This window comes from Stenella coeruleoalba, assembly GCF_951394435.1.
Source record: "Stenella coeruleoalba genome assembly, chromosome: 5".
In the NCBI taxonomy this organism is placed as follows: Eukaryota; Metazoa; Chordata; class Mammalia; order Artiodactyla; family Delphinidae; genus Stenella; species Stenella coeruleoalba.
Window position 1 is genome coordinate 128,162,987 of NC_137150.1, and position 27,272 is coordinate 128,190,258.

Genomic DNA, 27,272 nt, shown 5'->3' on the forward strand with positions numbered 1-27,272 from the left:
GCAAATTATTTTTCCTTGACACAGCTTCTTCTTACATTTATACTTCCTCAATAATTTTCATGTGTTCCATTAATCAAAGAAGGCAATACATGGCATTTTTTACCTCAGTAAAATCCAGATATCTACCTATTCTCAACCTCTAAGCCATCTTGCCCAAAGACCTAACCATATGCTTCATATGGCTATGAGTTGGAACCATGTTCAGGTAGATGATGAGGCTAATGGGGTGTCAGGGAGTCCTGAGAAGCTGCTAGCTGGAGATTGGAGTATCGGGTGGGAAGCTTCACATCAGCTACCCTATATCTCTTTACGGTTCATTGTATTTTCCTACTATCTTAAGCCTACCCTCAAGAAGAAGGAGAGCCACCATCACACCTGCATACAAAATTAGGCTACTAATATATATATATTATATATAAATATATATATTTTTATATATTATATATATATATTTTTAATATATTTATTATATAAATATATATATATATATATATATTTTTTTTTTTTGCGGTACACGGGCCTCTCACTGTTGTGGCCTCTCCCGGTGCAGAGCACAGGCTCCGGACACACAGGCTCAGCGGCCATGGCTCACGGGCCCAGCCGCTCCACGGCATGTGGGATCTTTCCGGACCGGGGCACGAACCCAAGTCACCTGCATCGGCAGGCAGACTCTCAACCACTGCGCCACCAGAGAAGCCCTAGGCTACTAATTTTAGTGCACTCTTGCCTGGTGGGAATGTGTTCCTTTTTTTCATTTGGGGAGAGAAACTACTTCTACTCTCTTTGAGAATCCTCATGGATTCATTCAAACTACATTCCCCAACCTCACCCTGCAGATGAAGAGTCAACCAGACTGCTCAGGTTAATTGCCAGAATGAAAATTACCACAGCAGTGTGGACTCCACATGCTCATCCTCGTTCCTATCTCCACCTCCAGCAAGCCCTCGAGTACCTGTAGATTGACCTTGTCTTTCCAGCAGGTGAACCCACTGGGCTAGCTCTCATTTGCAGGTTTCAGGATGGAATTGGTTCCTGCCTTTGTAGCTTCTTGTCTGGGATGGCAATAAGTTTTCATTATCTGTGGTCCCCCTTTTGCTCACCTTTTTGACCTATCTAGACTGATGAATGCATTCTTTTTTCACATAACTCATTCTTTAGTGACAGGATAGCTTGTCCAAGTTGTTTACCTCTCACTTCTGTTTTGTCAATCTCTTGACTTTTATCCTGTTTTTTAATCTTTTGGGACTTTTTATAGGGCTTATGTGCCTGCCTGTTGTAATTTCAGAATTTTTCTAAGTTCCTATTTTATTTGTCAGCATTGTTTAACCCAATAATGTCCTAAGAGCTGAGTGCAATTACTTACTTGGTTCTCATCCCCCAAATTCTACCTTTACAAAAGGTTATTCTTTCAGGCTTATTCATAACCATGAGGCCCTTGTGCCTTTGTCTGAAATCTGCATTGTCCCTCCTATCTCCTTTCTGGCTCTCCATACTGGCACCTGGGTTAGCACTGACAATGCTATTTCCCAGGAAGTCTCTGTTGGACTCACTTCATTTCCTTCTAAGGCTTATTCACACCATGCTGTGTCTCAACTCTTCATTCTGATACCCATATCTGGGAAGACATATCTTGGAATGAGTAGCAATAATCTCTGCTTCCTATTTTTCCTCAAGAAGCCAAATTCTATAACTTAATCATCTATAGGAATAAAATACCCTCCATTTTTTTCTCCATGATATAAGGAGACAAAAATGGAAATTAAGAAGCAAAAACTAAATAAATAAATAAACTAAAATTACAATTAAGTCCCCAGTGTAAATCCCTGGAAGAGTTGACACCAGTGCCAATCAAAACTTTTGCAATTATGTGTTGAATCACTGCCCACACCCCAAAAAAGATATGTTGGTGTCCAAATTCCCAGTACTTTAGAATCTGACCTTATTTGGAAATAAGTTTTGCATTTGCAGTTAAATTAAAATGAAGTCATTCTGGAGTAGGATGGGTTCCTAAACCAGTATAACTAGCGCCCTTATAAGGACACTTATAAGGACCATGTGAGGACAGACACAGAGAGAATGTCATGTGAGGATGGGGACACAGTTTGGAGTAGACAAGCCAAGGAAGGCCAAATGTTGCTGGCTTTCACCAGTAACTAGGAGCAAAGTATTAAAATTAAATAAAAAACAGAGACCAAAATTGAGATTTCCCTGAACAGACAAAACCACCTAAGTCATGTAAGCAAAACTAAATCTAGCTTTTTTCATGAACATAAAGGAAACTTAACTTAGGTTATTTTTTGTAAATGCCTCTGACAATCATTAAAGAAACTTAAGTCATCTTCCTAAAATTGGTATGAAATAATCATTCTAACCGATCCCCTGCCATTTAGGAACACCCCTTGTTATAACCGATTGTTAAAAATGTTAATAACTTCCTCATTTTCACTTTAAAACCAGTCATGTAACTTCATGCCTCTGAGCTTCATATTAGTCTTTGAATTTGGAAGCTCCCAGTTCATGAACTGTTTTTCTATACACAATAATCTCTTACTAGATACTATTTATTAATTTGGTGGTTTTAAATTTGCTATTTCTGAATTTCTAACAGAAACATTGAACAGATACTCCCCCAAAATAGAATCCTCAGAAGGAACCAACCTAGTCTGTGGTACATTGCTATGGCAGCTGTAGGAAACTAATACACCAGTTGTGGTTGATATAAGAAACAAATAGGTAGAGATACTGCTACTGATTAATGGGTTATCTAATTATTTACATGGGGAATAAGACTGTTAACAACATGAAGATTAAATTCTTTTTTTTCTTTTTCTTTTGTTTTTTGCGGTACGCAGGCCTCTCACTGTTGTGGCCTCCCGTTGCGGAGCACAGGCTCCGGACGCGCAGGCTCAGCGGCCATGGCTCACGGGCCCAGCCACTCCGCGGCATGTGGGATCTACCCGGACTGGGGCACGGACCCATGTCCCCTGCATCGGCAGGCGGACTCTCAATCACTGCGCCACCAGGGAAACCCAAAGGTTAAATTCTTATTTGCACCGAAATATATATTGTTCCTGTGGTTTTGTTCCAATGGAATGCCATCATTTAGGAAGACTATTTTTCTTTTATACAAAACATTTTTTCCACATCATAAAATGTAGGTCATTAAAGAATAATTTTTCCCAATAATTTATCTGGTTTCATATAATAGTAAAATATGCAGTACAGGAAAGAATGGATTTTATCATGGCTACACCATCAACTTTTTGAATTGAATTTGTAACAGAACTATTTTATAAGTTGTAAAAATAAAACAAAATGCTGAATCAGTAGCTCAACAGTTTCTGTCTCTTAAATGTACTCAAGGATATGATAGATAGATAGATAGATAGATAGATAGATAGATAGATAGATAGATAGGCAGACATAGATAATATATGCACAAACATATATATATTTTTCTTTTGAGTTATTTGTTTCAACACACATTCCTAGCTATGATATATGTAAGATACTGTATAATTTGACTTTTGAAAAATGTAGAAATGTAAATAATATTGATTCTGAAATTAATCTGGATTGATCTTCACAACCTTTTTTTCTCTTCAACATCCTTAGTGGAGTAAAATTGTTTCACAATGGTGTGTTAGTTTCTGTCCTAAAACAAAGCAAATCAGCTACACATATACACATATCCCCATATATCCACCCTCTTGAGTCTCCCTCCCATCCCCCTTATCCCTCTTCTCTAGGTGGTCAAAAAGCACTGAGCAGATCTCCCTGTGCCATGCAGCTGCTTTCCACAAGCTACTTATTTTACATTTGGTAGTGTGTATATGACCATGCCACTCTCTCACTTTGTCCCAGCTTACCCTTCCCCCTCCCCATGTCCTCAAGTCCATTCTCTATGTCTGCTTCATTATTCCTGTCCTGCCCCTAGGTTCTTCATCATTTTTTGTCCTTTAGATTCCATATATATGTGTTAGAATACAGTATTTATTTTTCTCTTTCTGACTTACTTCACTCTGTATGACAGTTTCTAGATCCATCCACCTCACTACAAATAACTCAATTTCGTTTCTAGGGGCTTCCCTGGTGGCACAGTGGTTGAGAGTCTGCCTGCCGATGCAGGGGACACGGGTTCATGCCCTGGTCCGGGAAGATCCCACATGCCACGGAGTGGCTAGGCCAGTGAGCCGTGTCTGCTGAGCCTGCGTGTCCAGAGCCTGTGCTCTGCAACGGGAGAGACCACAACAGTGAGAGGCCCACGTACCGCAAGAAAAAAAAATTTGTTTCTTTTTATGGCTGACTAATATTCCATTGTATACATGTGCCACGTCTTCTTTATCCATTCATCTGTTGATGGATGCTTAGGTTGCTTCCATGTCCTGGTTATTGTAATTAGTGCTGCAATGAACATTGTGGTACATGACTCTGATTTATGGTTTTCTCAGAATATAGGCCCAGGAGTGGGATTGCTGGGTCATATGGTAGTTCTATTTTTAGTTTTTTAAGGAACTTCCATACTGTTCTTCATCATGGCTGTATCAATTTACATTCCCATCAACTGTGAAAGAGGGTTCCCTTTTCTCTGCACCCTCTCCAGCATTTATTGTTTGTAGATATTTTGATGATGGCCATTCTGACTGGTGAGAGATGATACCTCCTTGTAGTTCTGATTTGCATTTCTCTAATGATTAGTGATGTTGAGCATCCTTTCACATGTTTGTTGGCAATCTGTATATCTTCTTCGGAGAAATGTTTATTTAGGTCTTCTGCCCATTTTTGGATTGGGTTGTTTGTTTTTTTGATATTGAGCTGAATGAGCTGCTTGTAAATTTTGGAGATTAATCCTTTGTCAGTTGCTTCATTTGCAAATATTTTCTCCCATTCTGAGGGTTGTCTTTTCGTCTTGTTTATGGTTTCCTTTGATGTGCAAAAGCCTTTAAGTTTCATTAGGTCTCATTTGTTTATTTTTGTTTTTATTTCCATTTCTCTAGGAGGTGGGTCAAAAAGGATCTTGCTGTGATTTATGTCATAGAATGTTCTGCCTGTGTTTTCCTCTAAGAGTTTGATGGTGTCTGGCCTTACATTTAGGTCTTTAATCCATTTTGAGGTTATTTTTGTATATGATGTTAGGGAGTGTTCTAATTTCATTCTTTTACATGTAGCTGTCCATTTTTCCCAGCAACACATATTGATGAGACTGTCTTTTCTCCATTATATATTCTTGACTTTCTATCAAAAATAAGGTGACAACATGTGTGTGGATTTATCTCTGAGCTTTTTATCCTGTTCCATTGATCTATATTTATGTTTTTGTGGGAGTACTATACTGTTGATTACTACAACTTTGTAGTATAGTCTGAAGCCCAGGAGCCTGATACCTCTAGTTCCATTTTTCTTTCTCAAGATTGCTTTGGCTATTTGGGGTCTTTGTGTTTCCATACAATTTGTGAATTTTTTTGTTCTATTTCTGTGAAAATGCCATTGGTAGTTTGATAGGGATTTCATTGAATCTGTAGATTGCTTTGTGTAGTAGAGTCATTTTCATAATGCTGATTCTTCCAATCCAAGAACATAACATATCTCCTCATCTATTTGTGTCATCTTTAATTTATTTCATCAGTGTCTTATAGTTTTCTGCATGCAGGTCTTTTGCCTCCTTAGGTAGGTTTATTCCTAGGTATTATATTGTTTTTGTTTCAGTGGTAAATGGGAGTGTTTCCTTAATTTATCTTTCAGATTTTTAATCATTAGTGTATAGGAATGCAAGAGATTTCTGTGCATTAATTTTGCATCCTGCTACTTTATCAAATTCATTGATTAACTCTAGTAGTTTTCTGGTAGCATCTTTAGGATTCTCTATGTGTAATATTTCATCTTCAAACAGTAACAGTTTTACGTCTTTTCCAATTTGGATTCCATTTATTTCTTTTTCTTCTCTGATTGCTGTGGCTGAGACTTCCAAAACTATGTTGAATAAAAGTGGTGAGAGTGGACACCTGTGTCTTGTTCCTGACCTTAGAGGAAATGGTTTCAGTTTTTCACTATTGAAAATGATGTTTTCTGTGGGTTTGTCATATATGGCCTTTATTATGTTGAGGTAAGATCCCTCTATACCTACTTTCTGGAGAGTTTTTATCATAAATGTGTGTTGAATTTTTTCAAAAGCTTTTTCTGCAACTATTGAGATTATCATACAGTATTTATACTTCAGTTTGTAAATATGGTGTTTCACATTGATTGATTTGCATATATTGAAGAATGCTTGCATTCCTGGGATAAACCACACTTGATCATGGTGTATGATCCTTCTAATGTGCTGTTGGATTCTGTTTGCTAGTATTTTGTTGAAGATTTTTGCATCTGTGTTCATCAGTGATATTGACCTGTAGTTTTCTTTCTTTGTGACATCTGTCCCTGGTTTTTGGTCCCTTAGAATGAGTTCGGGATTGTTCCTCCCTCTGCTATATTTTGGGAGAGTTTCAGAAGGATAAGTGTTAGCTCCTCTCTAAATGTTTGATAGATTTTGCCTGTGAAGCCATCTGGTCCTGTGCTTTTGTTTGTTGGAAGATTTTTGATCACAGTATCTATTTTAGTGCTTGTGATTGTCTGTTTATATTTTCTATTTCTTCCTGGTTCAGCCTTGGAAGGATGTGCTTTTCTAAGAATTTGTCCTTTTCCTCCAGGTTGTCTATTTTATTGGCATATATTTGCTTGTAGTAATCTCTTATGATCCTTTGTATTTCTGCAGTGTCAGTACTTCCCCTTTTTCATGTCTAATTCTATTGATTTGAGCCTTCTCCCTTTTTTTCTTGTTGAGTCTGGCTAATGAGTTATCAATTTTGTTTATCTTCTCAAAGAACCAGCTTTTAGTTTTATTGATCTTTGCTATTGTTTCCTTCATTTCTCTTTCATATATTTCTGATGTGATCTTTATGATTTCTTTCCTTCTGCTGACTTTGGGTTTTTTTCCTCTTCTTTCTCTAATTGTTTTAGATGTAAATTTAGGTTGTTTATGGGAGATTTTTCTTTTTCTTGTGGTAGGATTTTATTGCTATAAACTTTCCTCTTAGAACTGCTTTTGCTGCATTGCATAGGTTTTGGGTCATCATGTTTTCATTGTCATTTTTTTCTAGGTATTTTTTATTTCCTCTTTGATTCCTTCACTGATCTTTTGGTTATTTAGTAGTGTACTTTTTAGCCTCCATGTGTTTGTAATTTTTCAGATTTTTTAATGTAATTGATATCTAGTCTCATAGCATTGTGGTCAGAAAAGATACTTGATATGATTGCAATTTTCTTAAATTTACCAAGGCTTGATTTGTGACCCAAGATATGATCTATCCTGGAGAATGTTCCATGAGCACTTGAGAAAAATGTGTATTCTGTTGTTTATGGATGCAATGTCCTATAAATATCAATTAAGTCGATCTTGTTTAGTGTATTATTTAAAGCTTGTGTTTCCTTATCTATTTTAATTTTGGATCATCTGTCTTTGGTGAAAGTAGGGTGTTAAACTCTGCTACTATGGTTGTGTTACTGTCGATTTCCACTTTTATTGCTGTACCATTTGCCTTATGTATTGAAGTGCTCCTATTTTGGGTATACAAATATTTACAATTGTTGTATCTTCTTCTTGGATTGATACCTTGATAATTTTGTAGTGTCCTTCTTTGTGTCTTGTAATAGTCTTTATTTTAAAGTCTATTTTGTCTGATATGAGAATTGCTACTCCAGCTTTCTTTTTATTTCCATTTTTACAGAATACCTTTTTCCTTCCCCTCACTTTCAGTCTGTATGTTTCCCTAAGTATGAAGTTGGTCTCTTGTAAACAGCATATATATGGATCTTGTTGTTTTATCCATTCAGCCAGTCTATGTCTTTTAGTTGGGATATTTAATCCATTTACATTTAAGGTAGTTGTCAATATGTACATTCCTATTACCATTTTCTTAATTGTTTTGGGTTTGTTTATGTAAGTTTTTTCCTTCTCTTGTGTCTCCTGCCTAGAGAAGTTCCATTAGCATTTGTTGTAAAGATGGTTTGGTGGTGCTGAGTTCTCTTAGCTTTTGCTTTTCTGTAAAGTTTTTAATTCCTCTGTCGACTCTGAATGAAATCCTTGTTTCGTAGAGTAATGTTGGTTGTAGGTTTTTCCTTTTCATCACTTGAAATATGTCCTGACACTCCCTTCTGTCTCGCAGAGTTTTTGCTGAAAGTGAAGCTGTTAACCTTAGGGGATTACCTTGTATGTTATTTGTTGTTTTTCCCTTGCTGCTTTTAATACTTTTTTCTTTGTATTTAATTTTGATAGTTTGATTAATATGTGTCGACATTTTTCTCCATGGATTTATCCTGTATGAGACTCTGAACTTCCTGGAGTTGATTGATTATTTCCTGTCCCATATTAGGGAAGTTTTCAATTATAATCTCTTCAAATATTTTCTCAGTCCCTTTTTTTTCTCTTCTTCTTCTGAGACCCCTATAATTCAAATCTTGTTGCATTTAATGTTGTCCCAGAAGTCTCTGAGACTGCCCTCAATTCTTTTCATTCTTTTTTCTTTATTCTGCTCTGTGGTAGGTATTTCCACTATTTTATCTTCCATGTCACTTATTCATTTTTCTGCCTCAGTTATTCTGCTATTTATTCCTTCTAGAGAATTTTTAATTTCCTTTACTTGGTTGTTCATTATTGTTTGTTTGCTCTTTAGTTCTTCTAGGTGTTTGTTAAACATTTCTTGTATTTTCCCCATTCTATTTCCAAGATTTTGGATCACCTTTACTATCATTACTCTGAATTCTTTTTCAGGTAGAATGCCTATTTCCTCTTCATTTGTTTGGTCTGCTGGGTTTTTACCCTGCTTCTTCATCTGCTGTGTGTGTCTCTGTCTTCTCATTTTGCTTAACTTACTGTGTTTGGGGTCTGCTTTATGCAGGCTGCAGGTCTGTAGTTCCTGTTGTTTTGATGTGTGCCCCCTGTGGCTAATGTTGGTTCAGTGGGTTGTGTAGGCTTCTGGGTGGAGGGGACTGGTACCTGTGCTCTGGTGGGTGAGCCTCGATCTTGTTTTTCTGCTGGACAGGAAAGTATCTAGTGGTGTGTTTTGGGGTGTCTGTGACCTTATTATGATTTTAGACAGGTTCTCTGCTAACAGGTTGGGTTGTGTTCCTGTCCTTCTAGTTCTTCGGAATAGGGTGTCCAGCACTGTAGCTTGCTGATCGTTGAGTGGAGCTGGGATTTAGCGTTGAGATGGAAATCTGTGGGGGATCTTTTGCTGGTTTATATTATGTGGAGCCAGGAGGTCTCTGGTGGACCAATGTCTGAACTTGGCTCTCCCACCTCAGAGGCAAAGGCCTGACACCCCACTGGAGCACAAAGACCTTGTCAGCCCTATGGCTCAGAATAAAAGGTAGAAGAAATGAAAGAAAGAAAAAATAATAAAATAAAAATTATTAAAATAAAAATATTAATATAAAAATGTTTAATAACCTTTTTAAAGAATTCTTAAAATAATAATATAATATAAAGTAATTAAAATATTTTTTAATTTTATTTTGAACAAATAAAAGTTATTAAAATAAAATATATTATTTAAAATAAAAAAAATTTAAAGTAATAAAAAAAAGAAGAAAGAAGGAAAGAAGGTAGCACCCATACCAAAAAACAAATCCACCAATGATAACAAGTGCTAAAAACTATATTAAAAATAAAAAAAAAAAAACCAAAATAATGGACAGACAGAACGCTAGGACAAAGCTATACAGACAAAATCACATGAAGAAGCATACACATACATGCTCAGAAAAAGAAAGGGAAAAAAATATATATATATGTATATAAAAAAAGAAAAAAGGAATAGAACAACCAAATCCATGAACAAATCTACCAATGATAATAAACTCTAGATACTAAACTAAGATAAACATAAAACCAGAAACAAATTAGATGCAGGAAGCAAACCCCAAGACTACAGTTCCTCCCTAATCCACGGCCTCAATTTTGGGATGATTCATTGTCTCTTCAGTTATTCCAGAGATGCAGTGTTCATCTAGTTGATTGTGGAGATTTAATCCACTTCTCCTGAGGCTGCTGGGAGAGATTTCCCTTTCTCTTCTTTGTTCACACAGCTCCTGGGGTTCAGCTTTGGATTTGGCCCTGCCTCTCCATGTAGGTCGCCTGAGGACATCTGTTCCACACCCAGACAGGATGGGGTTAAAGGAGCAGCTGATTAGGGGGTTCTGGCTCACTCTGATGCGGGGAGGGTGGGGTACGGAATGTGGGGCAAGCCTGCGGTGGCAGAGGCCAGTGTGATGTTGAAACAGCCTGAGGTGCACCGTGTGTTCTCCCAGGGAAGTTGTCCCTGGATCACAGGACCCTGGCCATGACAGGCTGCACAGGCTCCCAGTAGGGGAGGTGTGAATAGTGATCTGTGCTTGTACACAGGCTTCTTGGTAGCTGCAGCAGCAGCCTTAGCATTTCATGCCCGTCTCTGGTGTCCACTCTGATAGCCGTGGCTTACACCTGTCCCTGGAGCTCGTTTAGACTGTGCCCTGAATCCCCTCTCCTGGCACACTCTCAAACAATGGTCTCTTGCCTCTTAGGTAGTTCCAGTCTTTTTCCCAGATTCCCTCCCGGCTAGCTGTGGTGCACTAACCTCCTTCAGGCTGTGTTCACGCAGCTGACCCCAGTCCTCTTCTTGAGATCAGACCTCCGAACCCAGAGCCTCAGCTCCCAGCTCACAACCACCCTAGCGGGTGACCAGACAACTTTTCAGGCTGGTGAGTACTGGTTGGCACCAATCCTCTGTGCGGGAATCTCTCCACTTTGCCCTTTACACCCCTATCACTGTGCTCTCCTCCATGGCTCTAAAAGCTTCCCCCCCCCCCACCCCCTGTCTTCCACAGTGAAGGGGCTCCCTAGTGTGTGGAAACTTTTCCTCCTTCACAGCTCCCTTCCAGAGGTGCAGGTCCTGTCCCTATTCTTTTGTCTCTTTTTCTTTTTTCTTTTGCCTTACCCAGGTATGTGGGGAATTTCTTGCCTTTTGGGAAGTCTGAGGTTTCCTGCCAGTGTTCAGTAGGTGTTCTGTAGGAGTTGTTCCACATGTAGGTGTATTTCTGATGTATTTGTGGGGAGGAAGGTGATCTCCACATCTTACTCCTCCACCATCTTGAAGGTCTCTAACCATGACCTTTTTTTTTAAACTACGGATTAAAAATAAATCTGTGACTTCTCTACTTGCATGTAGAATTTTGTGATAATAGCTCATTTCTCCTTTCCTGCATGCTGTTCTGAGACTGAGTCCTTAGTGAAAGTAGTGCAATAGCTGACGTTCCTTGAAGACTTACTATGTGCCAGTCACATGTCTAAGGCTTTAATCATTGTTGCATGAAACAGCAGACTCAAAAGGTTTGTTTTACACTGGTATCAAACCTTCCATGGATTTACACATAGTAACCAGATCTCCATTTCCATTCAGTATTGAACTGAAGACCACTTCAAACAATATGATTGATACCAGATTAATTTTTTTTAATATTCCAATGTGTTTTTAAGGTGGTAGAGAATACCAGACTGTTAGATATTCCAAGGTAATGTTTGTCTTGTCTTGTTTTACAGACATAGCCTGAATTTAGTACTCCAACTGTGAGGCTTGGAATCCTCCTTCTGCCCACTAAACTCATTTTGCAATGAGTAATTGACAATAGCTGGCAGTCATATAGTTTTGAATTGATATTCAAAAACATTTGTCAACTTGGGTCAAAATCATTAAATATAAGAAACATGTTTACTCCTTTTCCCTTTTTATAGAACTTGAAGAATTCTTCATGTGATGACAACAGGAAATTAAATAAAGTGCAAATCACATTTTTGTTTTCTATTTTTTTTAATATTTGGAAATGTTCACTTGTATTATTCTTCAGATTCATTTCCTTATTCTGAAATTGACAGAAATTCTAAGGAACAAAATATCCTGCAGTTCACTTTGCAAGTACTTGCCAATACACAGCAACAACAACAAAAAAAAATCACCTATATTAATTTGGCCATAAATGAATTCTATCTTGGAACTAGACAGATATTGATGGCCAGATTTGGGTCTAGGTGGTTTAAAGTTCATACAGTTATAAAACATGTTTCAGTAATTTCTTTATGGTTAGATCAGCATTTTCTGAGTTTAATTGCCTCCCATTGCCCATTCGTTTCATCTATATTAATATTGCCTTTCCATATCACCAAGATGGCAACATAGGAGGGTCCTAAATTTCCCTCCTCCAACTGCTCATAGAATATATAGTCACACACTGAGGAACTACCTCTGAAAGGAATCCAGGAACTAGTTGAGTGACTCTGACACATTGGGTGATGAGAAAATATCTACATTGAAAATGGAAAGGAAAACTTGAAACACTTTCACCATAAACCCCACCCTTGGCACAGTGCCATACAATCAGGAGGGAGCCTTCAACTCCCAGCTTCTCTCTAAGAAGTAAAGGGTTGAACCAAACATCTTGCACCCCAACTTTTAAGACTGACACCTATGAGACATATTTCCAAATCACCTAGCTCAGAAAGCCCACAGGGCTTGTGTTGATGAGTCCCAGGAGACTATAACAAGTAAGGAATCAGTTGTTAATAGGCACATGAGCACTCACCATGGCTATACCATCAAGGCCTAGCGCAGCATGAGCAGATAAAACACCCATCTCCCACTTTTTCCCTGGAAAGGGTTTGACTGCATGCTTTATAAGCTGATGCCTGAGGGTCCAGCTTCTAATTAGCACACATCTAAGTGCTGGCTGTGATCCTCGCTGGAGCCCAAAAGAGTCAATGGGTACTTTCTCCCACTTCTGTCTGTGGCTTACTCCAGTAAAACCAAGTTCCAGCATAACCCTGAAAGGAGTTTGTCCACACACCTGGCACACCAACTGCTATGGAGACCACCCAAGGGACTGGCTCCAAAACCACCTACCTCTGGGAGCTAATGGGAGCTCAGCATTCATGAGTCCCCAGGGGCCACACAAACAAAGAGGTCCTTCTTAAGCACACAAACACTCCCAGTGACTATTCCCTCTGCCTCAGCACAGAGTGAGTGAGCAAAAACGCCCATCTTCATTTTCTCTCTGATCAGGGCTAATCTAACATCATAATGTTCCCAGCTGCTGCTTTAAAGATACACATAGAATGAAAGTAAAGGGATGGGAAGAGGTATTCCATGCACATAAGAATCAAAAGAAAGCAGGGGTATTTATACTTATATCAAACAAAATAGACATTAAGCCAAAGACTGTAACAAGAGACAAGATCATTATATGGTGATAACAGTGTCACTTAATCAAGAGGATATGACAATTATACATATTTATTGCACCTAACCCTGAAGCACCTGAATATATAAAGCAAATATTAACAGATCTGAAGAGAGAAATAAATATTAATCAACGTAATAAAGCACTTTAATAATCCACTTAAAATGGATTTATCATCCACACAGAATATCAATAAGGAAACATTGGACTTAAATGACATGTTAGACCAGATAAGCCTAAGTGAAAAATATAGAACATTTCATCCAGCAGCAGCAGGATAAGCATTTTTCTAAAGCACATATGAAATACTCTCCAGGATAGATCAAGTGTTAGGCTACAAAACAAGTCTTGATAAATTTAAGAAGATGGAAATCATATTAAACCTCTTTCCCAACCAAAATGTTATGAAACTAGAAATCAAAAAGAAAACTGGAGGGCTTCCCTGGTGGAGCAGTGGTTGAGAGTCCGCCTGCTGATGCAGGGGACACGGGTTTGTGCCCCGGTCCGGGAAGATCCCACATGCCGCAGAGCGGCTGGGACCATAAGCCATGGTCACTGAGCCTATGCGTCTGGAGCCTGTGCTCTGCAACGGGAGAGACCACAACAGTGAGAGGCTCATGTACTGCAAAAAAAAAAAAAAAAAAAGAAAAGAAGAAGAAAACTCCAAAATTCTCAAATACATGAAGATTAGACAACATGCTCCTGAACAACCAATAGTTTAAAGAAGAAATCAAAAGGAAACTTTTTTTACAATTCTTGAGACAATTGAAAAAGGAAACACAACAAACAAAAGCCTATGGGATGCAGCAAAAGCAGTCTTAAGAGGAAAGTTTATAGCAATAATAGTCTACATTAAGGGAAAAAAAGAAAGAATTCAACTTAACTTTGCATCTCAAGGAACAAGAATATGAAGAACAATCTAAATCCACAGTTAGTAGAAGGAAGGAAATAACAAAGACCAGAGAAGAAATAAATGAAATAAGGATTATAAGCACAATAGAAAAGATCAATAAAACTAAGAACTAATTTTTTTAAAAAAAGATAAACAGACTTGAAAAACCTTTACTAGACTAACTAAGAAAAAAATGTAGTCTCAAATAAAATCAGAAATGAAAGAGGAGACATTACAACTGATAACACAGAAATACTACAGATCATAAGAAACTGCTACGAACAAATACATGCCACCAAATTTGATAACATAGAAGAAATAGATAAATCTAGAAACATTACAACTTACCAAGACTGAATCTTAAAGAAACAGAAAATTTGTACAGATCAACTACTAGTAAGGAGATTGAATCAGTAATCAAAAACTCTTAACAAAGAGACGGCCAAGACCAGATGGTTTCATTGGTGAATTCCACCAAATATTTAAAGAAAAACTACCAATCCTTCTCAAACTCTTCAAAAAATTTGAATAGGAGTGAACATTTTCAAATTAATTTTACAGTGGCAACATTACCCTAATACCAAAGCCAGACAAGCACACTACAAAAAAAGGAAATTACAGGTCAGTATCCCTGATAAACATAGAGGCAACAATCCTCAACAAAACACTAGAAAACCTAATTAAGAGTACATTAAAAGAATCATACACCATGATCAAATGAGTTTCATTCCAGGGATACATATGATTTCAACGTATGCAAATCAATCAATGTGATACAGAACATTAATGAAATGAAGGATAAAAATCACTTGATCATCTCAATATACACAGATAAAAACACTTGAAAAATGCAACATCTGTTTATGGTAAAAACTCTCAACAAAATGGGTATATAAGATATGTACCTCAGTGTAATAAAGGTCATACATGACAAATCCACAGCTAACAACATACTCAATGGTGAAAAGTGAAAACTTTTCACTAAGATCAGGAGCAAGACAAGGATGCCCATTCTCACCAGTCTTATTCAATACAGTACTGGCAGTCCTCACCATAGTAGTTAGGCAAGAAAAATACATAAAAGACAGCCAAATCAGAAAGAAAGAAGGAAAATTGTCTCTGCAGATAATGTGATTTTATATATAGCAAACCTAGACTCCACATACACACAAACAAAGTTGTTACAACCAGTAAACAAATTGAAGACAGTTGCAGGATACAAAATCAACACACAAAAATAGTTGTGTTTCTATACAATAACAACAAACTATCAGAACGAGGCATTAAGAAAACAATCATATTTATGGTAGCATCAAAAGGAATAAAATACCTAGAAATAAATTTAACAAAAGAGGTGAAAGATCTATACACCAATTCTATAACACATTGATGAAAGAAATTGAAGAAGACACAAATAAATGGAAAGATATTCTGTGTTCATGGATTGGAAATACTAATATTGTTAAAATGTCCATATTACCCAAAGTGATGTACAGATTCAATGCAATCCCTATCAAAATTCAAATGGTATTTTTCACAGAGATAGAAAAAAAAAATCTGAATTTTTTAAGGAACCACAAAAGATCTTTAATAGTCAAAGCAATCTTGGGAAAGAAAAACAAAGCTGGAGGCATCACACTTCCATTTCAAACTATATTACAAAGCTACAGTAATCAAAACACTATGGTATTGGCATAAAAACAGACTTAATAGATCAATAGAACATAATAGAGTGCAGAAATACAAACATATATATATGGTCAATTAATTTTTAACAAAAGAGCTAAGAATGTACAGGAAGTTAATATCTAATATATTCAACAAACTCATACATCTTAATAGTAAAATAAATAAATAAATAACCCAATTAAAAAATGGGTAAAGGTCCTGAACAGATTTTTTTTTTCCAAATAAGACATACAAATGGGCAACATGTTCATGAAAAGGTGCTCAACATCACTAATCAACAGAGAAATGCAAATCAAAACCACCGTGTGATAGCACCTTACATCTATTAGAATAACTATCATCACAAAGACAGAGAAAACAAATGCTGGCAAGGATGTTGAGAAAAAGGAACCCTATTATACTGTTGGTGGGAATGTAAATTGGAGCAGCCACTATGGAAACAGTATGGAGGTTCCTCAAGAAATTAAAAATATAACTACCATATGACCCAGTAAGTCCTCTTTTGGTTATATATTCAAAGGAAATGAAATCACTGTCTTACAGTTATATTTCTATCTACATGTTCCTTGCAATATTATTCACAATAGCTAACATATGGAAACAACCTAAGTGTCCATAAAAGGATTAATGGGTAAAGAAAACAAGACATATATATTACATATATATATATATATATATGATGTACATGTGTACATATATGTATACATATTATATATGTGACTGAACAATATTCCATTGTGTATATGTATATTTACATAAATTTATATATACACACACAATGGAATATTATTCATATTCAGTCTTAAAAAACAAGGAAATCCTGACATTTGCAACAACATTGATGAGACTGGAGGGCGTTATGCTAAGTGAGAAAAACAAGAAAGAAACTCCATGGTGTCACTTATATGTGGAATCTAAAAAGTAAAGTCAAGCTGGGAGTTGGGAGAAACAAGGAGAGGTTGGTAAAATGTTGCAAACATTCAGTTATAAGATTAAAAAGTTATGAGGATCTAATGTATAATCATGACTATAGGTGATAATATTGTATTGTATAATTAAAATTTTCTAACAAAGTAGAATGTAAGTGGCCTCAACCAAAAAATATACAAAGTGATGGATGTATTAATTAACTCAAGGGTGGGAATCCTTTCACAATATATATGTATATCAAATCAACATGTTGTACACTTTATAATTTTATTTGTCATTTATACCTAAGTAAACTTTAAAAAAGAAACAAATGTCCTTCCAATTGTTTTAAAGGCTTCATGTGGTCAGTTATCTTAAGCACTGTTGGAATTCAGACATTTGTAGAATGTTTTCTAGTTCAAATAATGATTTTAGAGGCAATTATATTTAGTTCTCACACAGCTCTGTCTCTACTTAACCAATGAAGAAACTGAGAAATGTTGATTTTTTTGTAATAGTCACAGAGCTAATAAATGATAGAATTGGAACATGGATTCAGCTTTTTATTCTATATGCCATACTCTTCACATCAGCTTATACTGTTGCTCTCTTGTCTGTTATTCACGTCCACATTAGCCATAAAATCTAGCACAGTGATTTTTCTACAGTTTATGAAAAATATTTGGGAATGAAAGAGACTTTATAATCAGCTCTTTCTTCTAGCAGGTAAAATGTTCTTCTACATTTTACAAAGGAGGAACAAAAGCTCACTGAAATTGTGATTTGTCTTAAATTAGTATGCCATGGAATGTGAAATATATTAAAGTTTTCTGTCTTTTGGCCAAGCTGTGCACTGTCATTATTTGAATCAGAATCTCTTCCTGTTTCAGGCTTATTAACCACAGAGAAGATGCTTGTCCATCTTCAAAAAAATAAAAATTTCACCAAATAAGACTTCATTTCAAAAGTAAAAATTATACATGGCACTTCAAATTATTTTCACTGACAGGAAATATATAAGAAAATATTAAACTAAGAGCCAAACTGAAGTGTCAAGTTCTTGTTATCAAGACAGCAAAACATTATGGAAACAAATTGTTGGTTTTGAAATTTTTATGGAATTGGTTCTCATGTTTACAAACCCAAACTTTTAAGACAAGACTAACTTGTCCCCCAAAATCAAACAAAATTGCTTTGTTACAAAGTATTTCCTTTCTTTCATTTTCTTCTGTGCTTTGTGAAGCCTCCTGAAATGATAGTAATCCTAAAAATGAATTACAAATATTCAGCAAAAAGTAGGAAGTCAAGTTGGCATTTATTTTAAATATTGCATGACAGTTATCATCCTGTTTTTTTTTCTTCCTTCTGATTTTTTGTTCCTTGGAATATGAAGAACTTCCTCCATGACTAAGGAAATTTGGAACAAAAGTCAGTGAAGAAAAAGAAATAAGAATCACAAGATTTAGGGAACTGAATCATCTAAAATAGCTATGAACACCACCTACATTTCAGCTGCAAATGTGGATTAATTCATAGGGGAGGAGTAGGAATTCTGGTTTTATGTTCAACCAAAAAGGAGGAAGAGTAAACAATTTATGTACTTATTCTTCTTTCTCTCTATAATTCTGTGTTTCAAATTTTAATGTGATTTGAAATATTACTCAGATTGTAGTGAGAATTGTCTTATTTTCTCTTTTAAATGGTGTCATTGAAATGGATTGGAGTAAAGGTCCTGTGGTGATAAACCAAAAACCCAGAAATCATGCTGATACTTGGTATGAGATGTTCACTTTTTGAAATCCCTGAAGATTTTGGCAGAAGCTGGGATGAAGAGCAAGTTTGTAAGAAACCAGTTGCCAAATACCCATGAATTTGAGGAGAAGTGACCAGAAAGTTAGTAGATGACAGTAGTGAGAAAGGGCAGAGGTTGGTAAAAGATCTCAATGTGAAGGAATGATATTCTGGAAGAAGCAGTAGGGAGCCAGGGGAATGCTGACAATCTCACCTCTCTCCTCAGTTTGTCGGGTGTATAAGAATGATCAACCTCCCAGAGCAGGATGTTTCTGGTGTTCTTGGAGAATTCTCAGGTTTCATTTATCATAAGGAGAGAAGAGCATTCTTGGAAAAGTGAAGGATTTTCAAGAGTATCCATACTCAATATAAAGGCATAGAAGATAGTATAAAAGATGGGGAAGAAGGTCGGAATTGAAGAATTACAGAGCAAGTACAAGTGAGGTAAGAGGGTACAAGTGATGTCCATTAACAGAAGAATGGATAAAGAAGATGTGGTACATATATACAGTGGAATATTACTCGGCCATAAAAAGGAACAATACTGTGCAATTTGCAGAGACGTGGATGGACCTAGAAACTCTCAAACAGAGTGAAGTAAGTCAGAAAGAGAAAAACAAATATTGTATAATATTGGTTATATGGAATCTAGAAAAATGATACAGCTGCACTTATTTGCAAAGCAGAAATAGACACAGATGTGGAGAATGGATGTATGGATACCAGGAGAGAAGGGGAGGTGGGATGAATTGGGAGATTGGGATTGACATATATACACTACTATGTATAAAATAGATAACTAATGAGAACCTACTGTATAGCACAGGGAACTCTGCTCAGTGCTCTGTGGTGACCTAAATGGGAAGGAAATCCAAAAAAACAGGAGATATATGTATACATATAGCTGATTCACTTTGCTGTACAGCAGAAACTAACACAACATTGTAAAGCAACTATACTCCAATAAAAAATAATTTAAAAATAAAGAGTGTACAGGTGAGATGAGAATATCTCTTATGTTTGGTGAACAGGGAGTAAATTAGTTAGACAAGGCTAGTGATTGTCTTTCAATGTCCCAAGTCATTAATTGTGTACAAGACAGTGTCTGTTCTCGAAATAGAACATTGAGGGCTGCTGTGGGGTTTGAAGAAAAACAACGAGAGCAGGGCTGGTTTGTGTTGCTCAGGGATAGAGGGAAACCCCGGAGGAGAGAGTGTTTGTTCTAGAGAGGCTATATTGCAGTGTGTAGAGCAGGAGAATGGGCAATGAGGGAGCAGTTCAGAGTCCTGGAGTAGCAGCTTGAAAGCCCTGTTGAGTGAAGGGTTGTGATTGATTCCTGCACCAGGCCAACACTGTGACAGGTTTAAAGAGGAACAAAGAGATCTCTGGTTACAAGGTATTTCTTCCAGAACCAGAGACTCAATCACAGTTTGTAGAAGAGGTACCATTTCAAAAGAAAAGATGAGAAAATGTAGAAGCTTTAATGACATAGGGAACCCAAAAATAAAATAAAAGCTGAGACTCTCCAGGAATAGCTCATTTCCAAACGTGATTGTGAGTAATCTCATAATGAGGAAGGAAGAAGGGAAAGAAGCTCAAGTTATGTGGTGCCTACCATGTGCCAGGCATTTTACATTTCCTGAAGATGTTATCTTTCCAATTTTATCAATATTAACTAAGTCTCAGAAAATGGAAGTAAATTGCCACAGTCACTGTTGTAGAGGCTGCCAGTCACCTACAAATTCCTTTCTTAGTTATAAAATGTCTCAATTTTTTAGTTGATTACATGTCAGCCTATTTGGCTAACTTGCCAAATTACAATTGATTAAGATCTCAGACTTTTCATCTTGACACTAGGGACTGCAAGTGTGGTAGTAAACAAAATAGACAATAACCTCTGAGCTCCTGAACTATATTATAGCTGTAGATATTTTATACATACATTTGTTTATGTGTATATATAGACTATACACTTCTATTTCCTCACTTCTAATTTACTCTGCATCAGATTTCTTCTCACCACGGCTCTAATGAAATCATTCTTTCAATGGTCACCAGTGGCTTCCAAATTGCCAAACCTAACAAGCTATGTTAAATCTCATCCTTGTTGACGTGCATTGTCCATTTCTGTATCTTGAAATCTCAGCTGATCCTGGAAATGGTCTTATGAGATCCACTGAAATTAGTATTGTACTTTCATTTTTCAATAATTACATAATAATCCACAACATATATCCTTAGCTGAGACTGGGATCTATGTACCTTAGAATCCCTTTCCCCACGTGTTTCTGGATTTAAGTTAGATAAAAGAGGAGCTTGTTTGAGTGAATAAACCAATAATTTTGGAAGGTTGTGATTGTGAAGAACAAAGTGACAGAAAGTTGCAGAGTGTTGACTGGGCTCCAATTTTAACTCATCATTTTAATATTTTCGTCAACCAACAGTGGCTCAAGCCAACTTCTGAGCTACATCAAGGTGGTAGCTTCCACAAACATCTCCTCAAACACTTGGCCCTTATATAAAGTCCCAATTCCGTAGCCAGACATGTGCATTTTCTGGAACTTTTCTGCAACTTCTGATCAGTCCACCCACAACAGGCTCTCTTTGTTAGTGACTTTTGCTGAATTTCATTTCCCTGTTCCAGATCTTCACACGTCCACATCCTTCTACATGTTTGTAAGCTTTAATTTCCATAATAAAACCCTTCTTCCCATAATACATTTAGTGTTCCTGTTTATAGGATGAATTCTAAAGGACACATGTGTTAGATTAAAAATGAAGTGATTATTCTTAGAAAATGAACTACATTTCACATTCTGTGGGTAAAACCTGGGTATTCCTCTCAATAGTTCTCAGAATGAAAGACAAGGGACTCACTCAAGGATATTTATGAACCTTTGAAACCTCTAGAAATAAAGTATATCATTAGACTATGACAGGGTTAAATGCATACTGAGCACACGTAGACTCAAGGGTTGTCTATTTCAGTCACAGATTTAGTCTTCTGCTATGGACTGACTTGTACCCCTCTGTCAAATTCATATGTTGCAGCTTTAACCCCCAATGTGACTGTATTTGGAGAGAGTGTCTTTAAGAGGTAATTAAGGTTAAATAAGGTCACAAGTGGAGGGACCTATCCTGACAAGACTACAGCCTTATAAGGAAGACATAAAGGAGAGGAACACAAGAGATCTCTTTCTCTCTGCCTTATGAAGACAGTGTGAAAGCGACTCTCTGCTAGACAGAAAGTCTCACCACAATAATCCTTGTCCCCTAATCTTGGACTTCCAGGCTCCATAACTGTAAGAAGGTTAAGCCACCCATAAAAGTCTATGACTTTTATTGTGGCAGCCTGAGCTAAGACACCTTTATATGACCTCAGGTTCATTTTGTCTATAGAATCCACTTCAGAAGTCCTGCCTTACATAGCATTCTTGTGTAGGATAGGAAATTATAGGGGCACTAAAATTTCAATCTGTACACATATTTTCATCCAAGTCTTCTGTAATAAGCATCCCACCTGGCCCACCTGATAAGGTCTGCTAAGTATGTGATGCTTCCTTGTCCTGCTCTCTGTGGTGTTAACCGTCTCACTTTCTATTGATCTCACCTGTGTAGGCATTTATCAACATCTCAATTGCAGTGATGGCTCCTTTCCTATTCCCTCTTACCATGGGTTTTATCCTTCTTAATGCTTCCAGTAGAAATCAGAAGGAAAAGGTAAATGTGATAATACCTTGCTTCATCAGCAATTCTAATTTGATAGACAAAAGTCATTTTAAATTATTCTTTGCTTGAATGCAAGAACTGGCATATTTTATCAAAATATTGGGTATAAAAGTGTACTGCTTCAGGGGTTACATGACTTTGATTGGTTTATTAGTATTAATTATTTGGGGAGAAAATTATGTAACTTTGGAAGCCATACCTTTCAATATATGATCTCTTTAGCATCTTGGTGGCCTGTAACAATTAATTTTATTACCAAGATGGTCAAGCTAGCTTTGAGACTATGACCAACACACTGGAAGAATCTGACTCATTGTGTACTGGGCTTTTCACTTTGGTGTTTAACAAACAGGAAAGAAGCATACACAGTCTAGTGCTTGCAGTCAAGCAGTTGGTGTTGTGTTCTGAGCAGACTTCGTTCTTCTGGGTTGTATCCAAGCAGCACAAACTCATAGCTAGATCATGGAATCAGAACACCAGAATTCTGTTTCTATGTCCAACATTTTATTGCAATCATATGGAATGCAACCTTGAAATATGAAATATAATGTTTCAGATAATCAGTTTTCAAGTTGGCAACTTACATTTGCCTGTTCAGAATTGAGGAATTTGCTATTGTCTAGACCATGTTCTAGACAGTGAGCCACAAATCCCAATACAGAGGCTATTCTGTTGTTACATAACTTGAATAAATTTATTTTCCCCAATTCACTGAAGGAAAATGCAAGAATAATAAATCTCTAATAAAGTGGGAATGCATGTCAAATAAAACTTATCTAACATCCTATATGGAGACAGATGGCCAAATTCAAAGCATCCCTGATATTAAAAATCTAAGATCAATCTTACTATGTACAGGAAATTGTCAGGCTAACAAAGATACTATTACACAGCACTTGTTGATTAACTGTTTGCCTAATCCAGTATGTTCAATTAGGCAAACCCACAATATCTAAGTAAAGTTGTGTTAGCCTACAGAAACCATAGTTGCTCACTGAAGAATTTTAATTTTTACAAATAGCGAGTTTTAGTCTAAAAGCAGGGAATTTATGGTAGTAATTTCAAATGTCATTATGTCAATAAGATTGTGCAAAGAAAGGGCTAACATTTTCATCTTCCTTTCTTTTTAGTCAGCAGTAATTATTGAGACATGGTAACACCACCAAAAATGGTGTCCCTGTGCAGCTCATTAAATATATTTGCTCTTAAATTAAAAAACATTACTTCCACATGGTTAAAATCTATATCAGATCATTTGCAATAATAAAAACTAAGAAAAATCATAGAATTCATAAAACCTTTCCCACAAAAATGAAAAGCCAGTTTTAATAGCCTTGTCCAATGGAGTGGCAGACCATCAGAACTTTCCTTGCCCCACCAAGAAAGTTAGAAAGTTATCATTAAAAATAATTTGACTGAAGTAATAAACTCAAATTGCATAATCTATGAAAGAAAAAAGTCTGTATGCTATAAGTTAATTTCTTTAAACTATATTAACATTATTATAACTACATTAAATTCTACTGAAGTTGAATGAGAGATTGGGAGAGATGATCTCAAAGCTGTTTTCCAATTTAAAATTTTATGATTCTATGAATGTGTAATAGATTTAAAGTAGAAAAAGATAAGGCAGAAAGAAAACAAATAAAATTCCCTCCATGATGCTGACTGTATTTGTTTGATTTTTTAAAAGCACAAAAAAAAGATGGAAATGTATCTTCATTGAACTTTCTTTTTATGTCTTTTCAATATTCGAAGAGTTGGTACAGAGCCTCCTTTCAAACAGTTATTTCTCAATGACTTTAAAAAAAGGGAGAGGAATAAATGATTGTCTAATAAGAAACAATTTCCTAATATACACTGAACATTAGAAAAATTGGTTTTGAAGTCTTAAATAAACCGCTAAATGTATCTATTATTCAGAGATTGGTAAATATGAACTGTGATTTCTCATTCACAAAAAAGTCATTTTATTCCTTTCTCTTAAAAGAAAAAGAGTTATATTTGAAGACTCTGGTCAATTTTGAAGCTATGAAAGAAAAAATACACCCATGTTAAATTCACTAATAGGATTAGATTCTATAATCTTATTATTGTCAGAAAAATATAATATTAAATGGTCTCAGATTTGTGGCCATGTGATACTGATCAAAAATTCATTAGATATTTACTAAATGATTTGTAGGTATTAATTTCAAATTTTGTATGATGTTGAATAGTCATTTCTTTTTATGTATTGCTTTTTTTTTGTTTTTTTCTAACCAGTTTCTCAAAAGAGAATTACTGGGTTCATATCCAAACTTTCACTTTTAATAACTATATGACCTTGGGCAAATTACTAATTTCTCTGCAGATAATTTTTCTTTTATTACAGAATTGCTAGGATATTCACATTATACAGTAAGAGGTGCTTTGTAATCTATACAGATACATAAAAATATTAATTAGATAAAGAGGCTGAGGCAGCTAGCTGTCCATCAAAACTGCCTCTCCACTTCTGTGTATACTGCTGTAGCTGATTAATGGAGCTATATGAACTCCATTACCAAGACCACCTTGCAGCTAGTTATGGCCTTGTGACTAGTTCATATCAACAAAATGAAAATTAGGTGTGCCACTTTCTGACCAAGGTCAAAGCCTTGTGCATTCTCCATGCTCTCTTTCTCCTTCTATAAACTAGATAAAAATGATTATGGTCCCAGTAACTGACAGAAGATGGGAGAAACTTGGGTCCTTGAGTCATGATATAGAAAAAAACTGCCCAATAATCAGAAATACATACCTGGAAGTGTTACTATGGGGATGAAAATAATAATCTCTTGTGTTGAGCCATTACATATTTAGCATATTTTTTATCACAGCTTATAAATTGGCACCTTGAAATGAAATACTCTTATATAGAAAAAACCCAAAAAACTAAAACAGACATCATGGGTTTAGGAGTTGGGGAGTAAGAAAAAAAGATGACGCTAAGCAGTTGGGGACCTACGCTATGCAGTGTCAAAATATTTAGTTAAACTCTTGTCAGAGATAAGTTGGAAATCAGAAGAGTTCTTAGAACTGTGTTCCTAAGAAAATTGTTGGAAGAAGCCCAAGTGTTAGTGTGTGTTGGCTTTTCATGCTACATGTAGCAAAGTATTTCAAGAACAAGATTAGCTCATATATGACTGACCAAAAAGTAGCAGGGCTGGAAAAGTCAGCAGCTCTTGGAGTCCACAGAGAATTGCTCCCCAGATATGTTTAGACTTTTCAGAAAAAAAGAAGCAGCCATGTGGCAAAGTTCCAATTAAAGGCATTGCTTTCCCACGCCAGCTTGTTGTAGATGGTTTTAAGATAGCACCTACTAAGTTTGGAGAAACAGGCATGAGGGAGAGAAAGCAAAATTGTAAGACAGACTTAAGAACCATGTCTGGGAAGGAATTTTGAATGTGATTATAGGCACAATGAACTAACAAGGAGCAAATATTTCTGAAGCCTATTAAGATTTTGAAAGTGTTGTATTGACAAAGAAACATGAGCCTGAACTCTAAAAGCCAGTGACTAAAGCACAACCTTAACCCTTGGATTCCTAGCTGGGATGAACAAGGAGTTAGCTATGAAAGCTGGTCAGCTCTCACCAGAATCCCCAATATTCACTTCCAGTGATGCTATGGAGGAAATGGGTGAGGAAAGAAGCTCTAGAAATGAAACCAGGAGCCCTGGAGAACAGTGGACATGAGAGTCTTCTCAAGGAGAAATAGAGGCCTAATCCATAATCTTTCATAGGGAATGTTTTAATGTATTCTCTGCAGAATATGACCAAGAAGTAGTAACTACTATGAGATCATTGACGTAATAGCCTACCCTTCTTCCTCCACTGTATATTTGGTGTGGGGACAGGCAGAGGCATTTAGTTTGTATCTTCAGTTGACAGGCCAATAAAGAGGAAAAAAAATAAAAAATAAAACCCCATTTGGTGCATGGAGAAGACTCTACATCACCCAGAGATCCTGGATTTTGAGCTGGATGCAGTAACTTAATCAGAAGTTGAGTGTATTCTTTGGGTGGGAAGAAACATGTACATTTCCCACCCAAGGAAATAAGGATAAATTTGGTAGTTAGAAAAAAAGAACTGTCAGTCTATGGAATTTTTGTTATAGCAGCCTGAATGGACTAAGACATATTATCATGGTTACATATGACTTTTCCCTTTCTATTATTTTATTTTATATTTTTTGTATCTTTATTGGAGTATAATTGCTTTACGATATTGTGCTACTTTCTGCTGTAAAACAAAGTGAATCAGCTCTATGTATACATATATCCCCATACCCCTCCCTCTTGAGCCTCCCTCTGACACTCCCTATCCCACCCCTCTAAGTTGTCACAAAGCATCAAGCTGATTTCCCTGTGCTATGCAACAGCTTGCCACTAGTCATCCATTTTACATTTGATAGTGTGTATGTCAGTGCTACCCTGTCACTTCATCCCAGCTTCTCCTTGACCCACTGTGTCCTCACATCAGTTCTGTACATCTGCATCTTTATTCCTGCCTTGCCACTAGGTTCACCAGTACTGTTTTTTCAGATTCCATATATATGCATTAGCATATGGTATTTGTTTTACTCTTTCTGACTTACTCCACTGTATGACAGAATCTAGGTCCAACGACCTCACTACAAATAACTCAATTTTGTTCTGTTTTATGGCTGAGTAATATTCCATTGTATATATGTGCCACATCTTCTTTATCCATTCATCTGTCATTGGACATTTAGGTTGCTTCCATATTCCTGACTATAGTAAAGAGGGCTTCAATGAATATTATGGTACATGTCTCTTTTAGAATTATGGTTTTCTCAGGGTATATGCCCAGTAGTGGGATTACTGGGTCATATGGTAGTTCTATTTTTAGTTTTTTAAGGAACTTTCATACTGTTCTCCATAGTGGCTGCATCAATTTACATTTCCACCAACA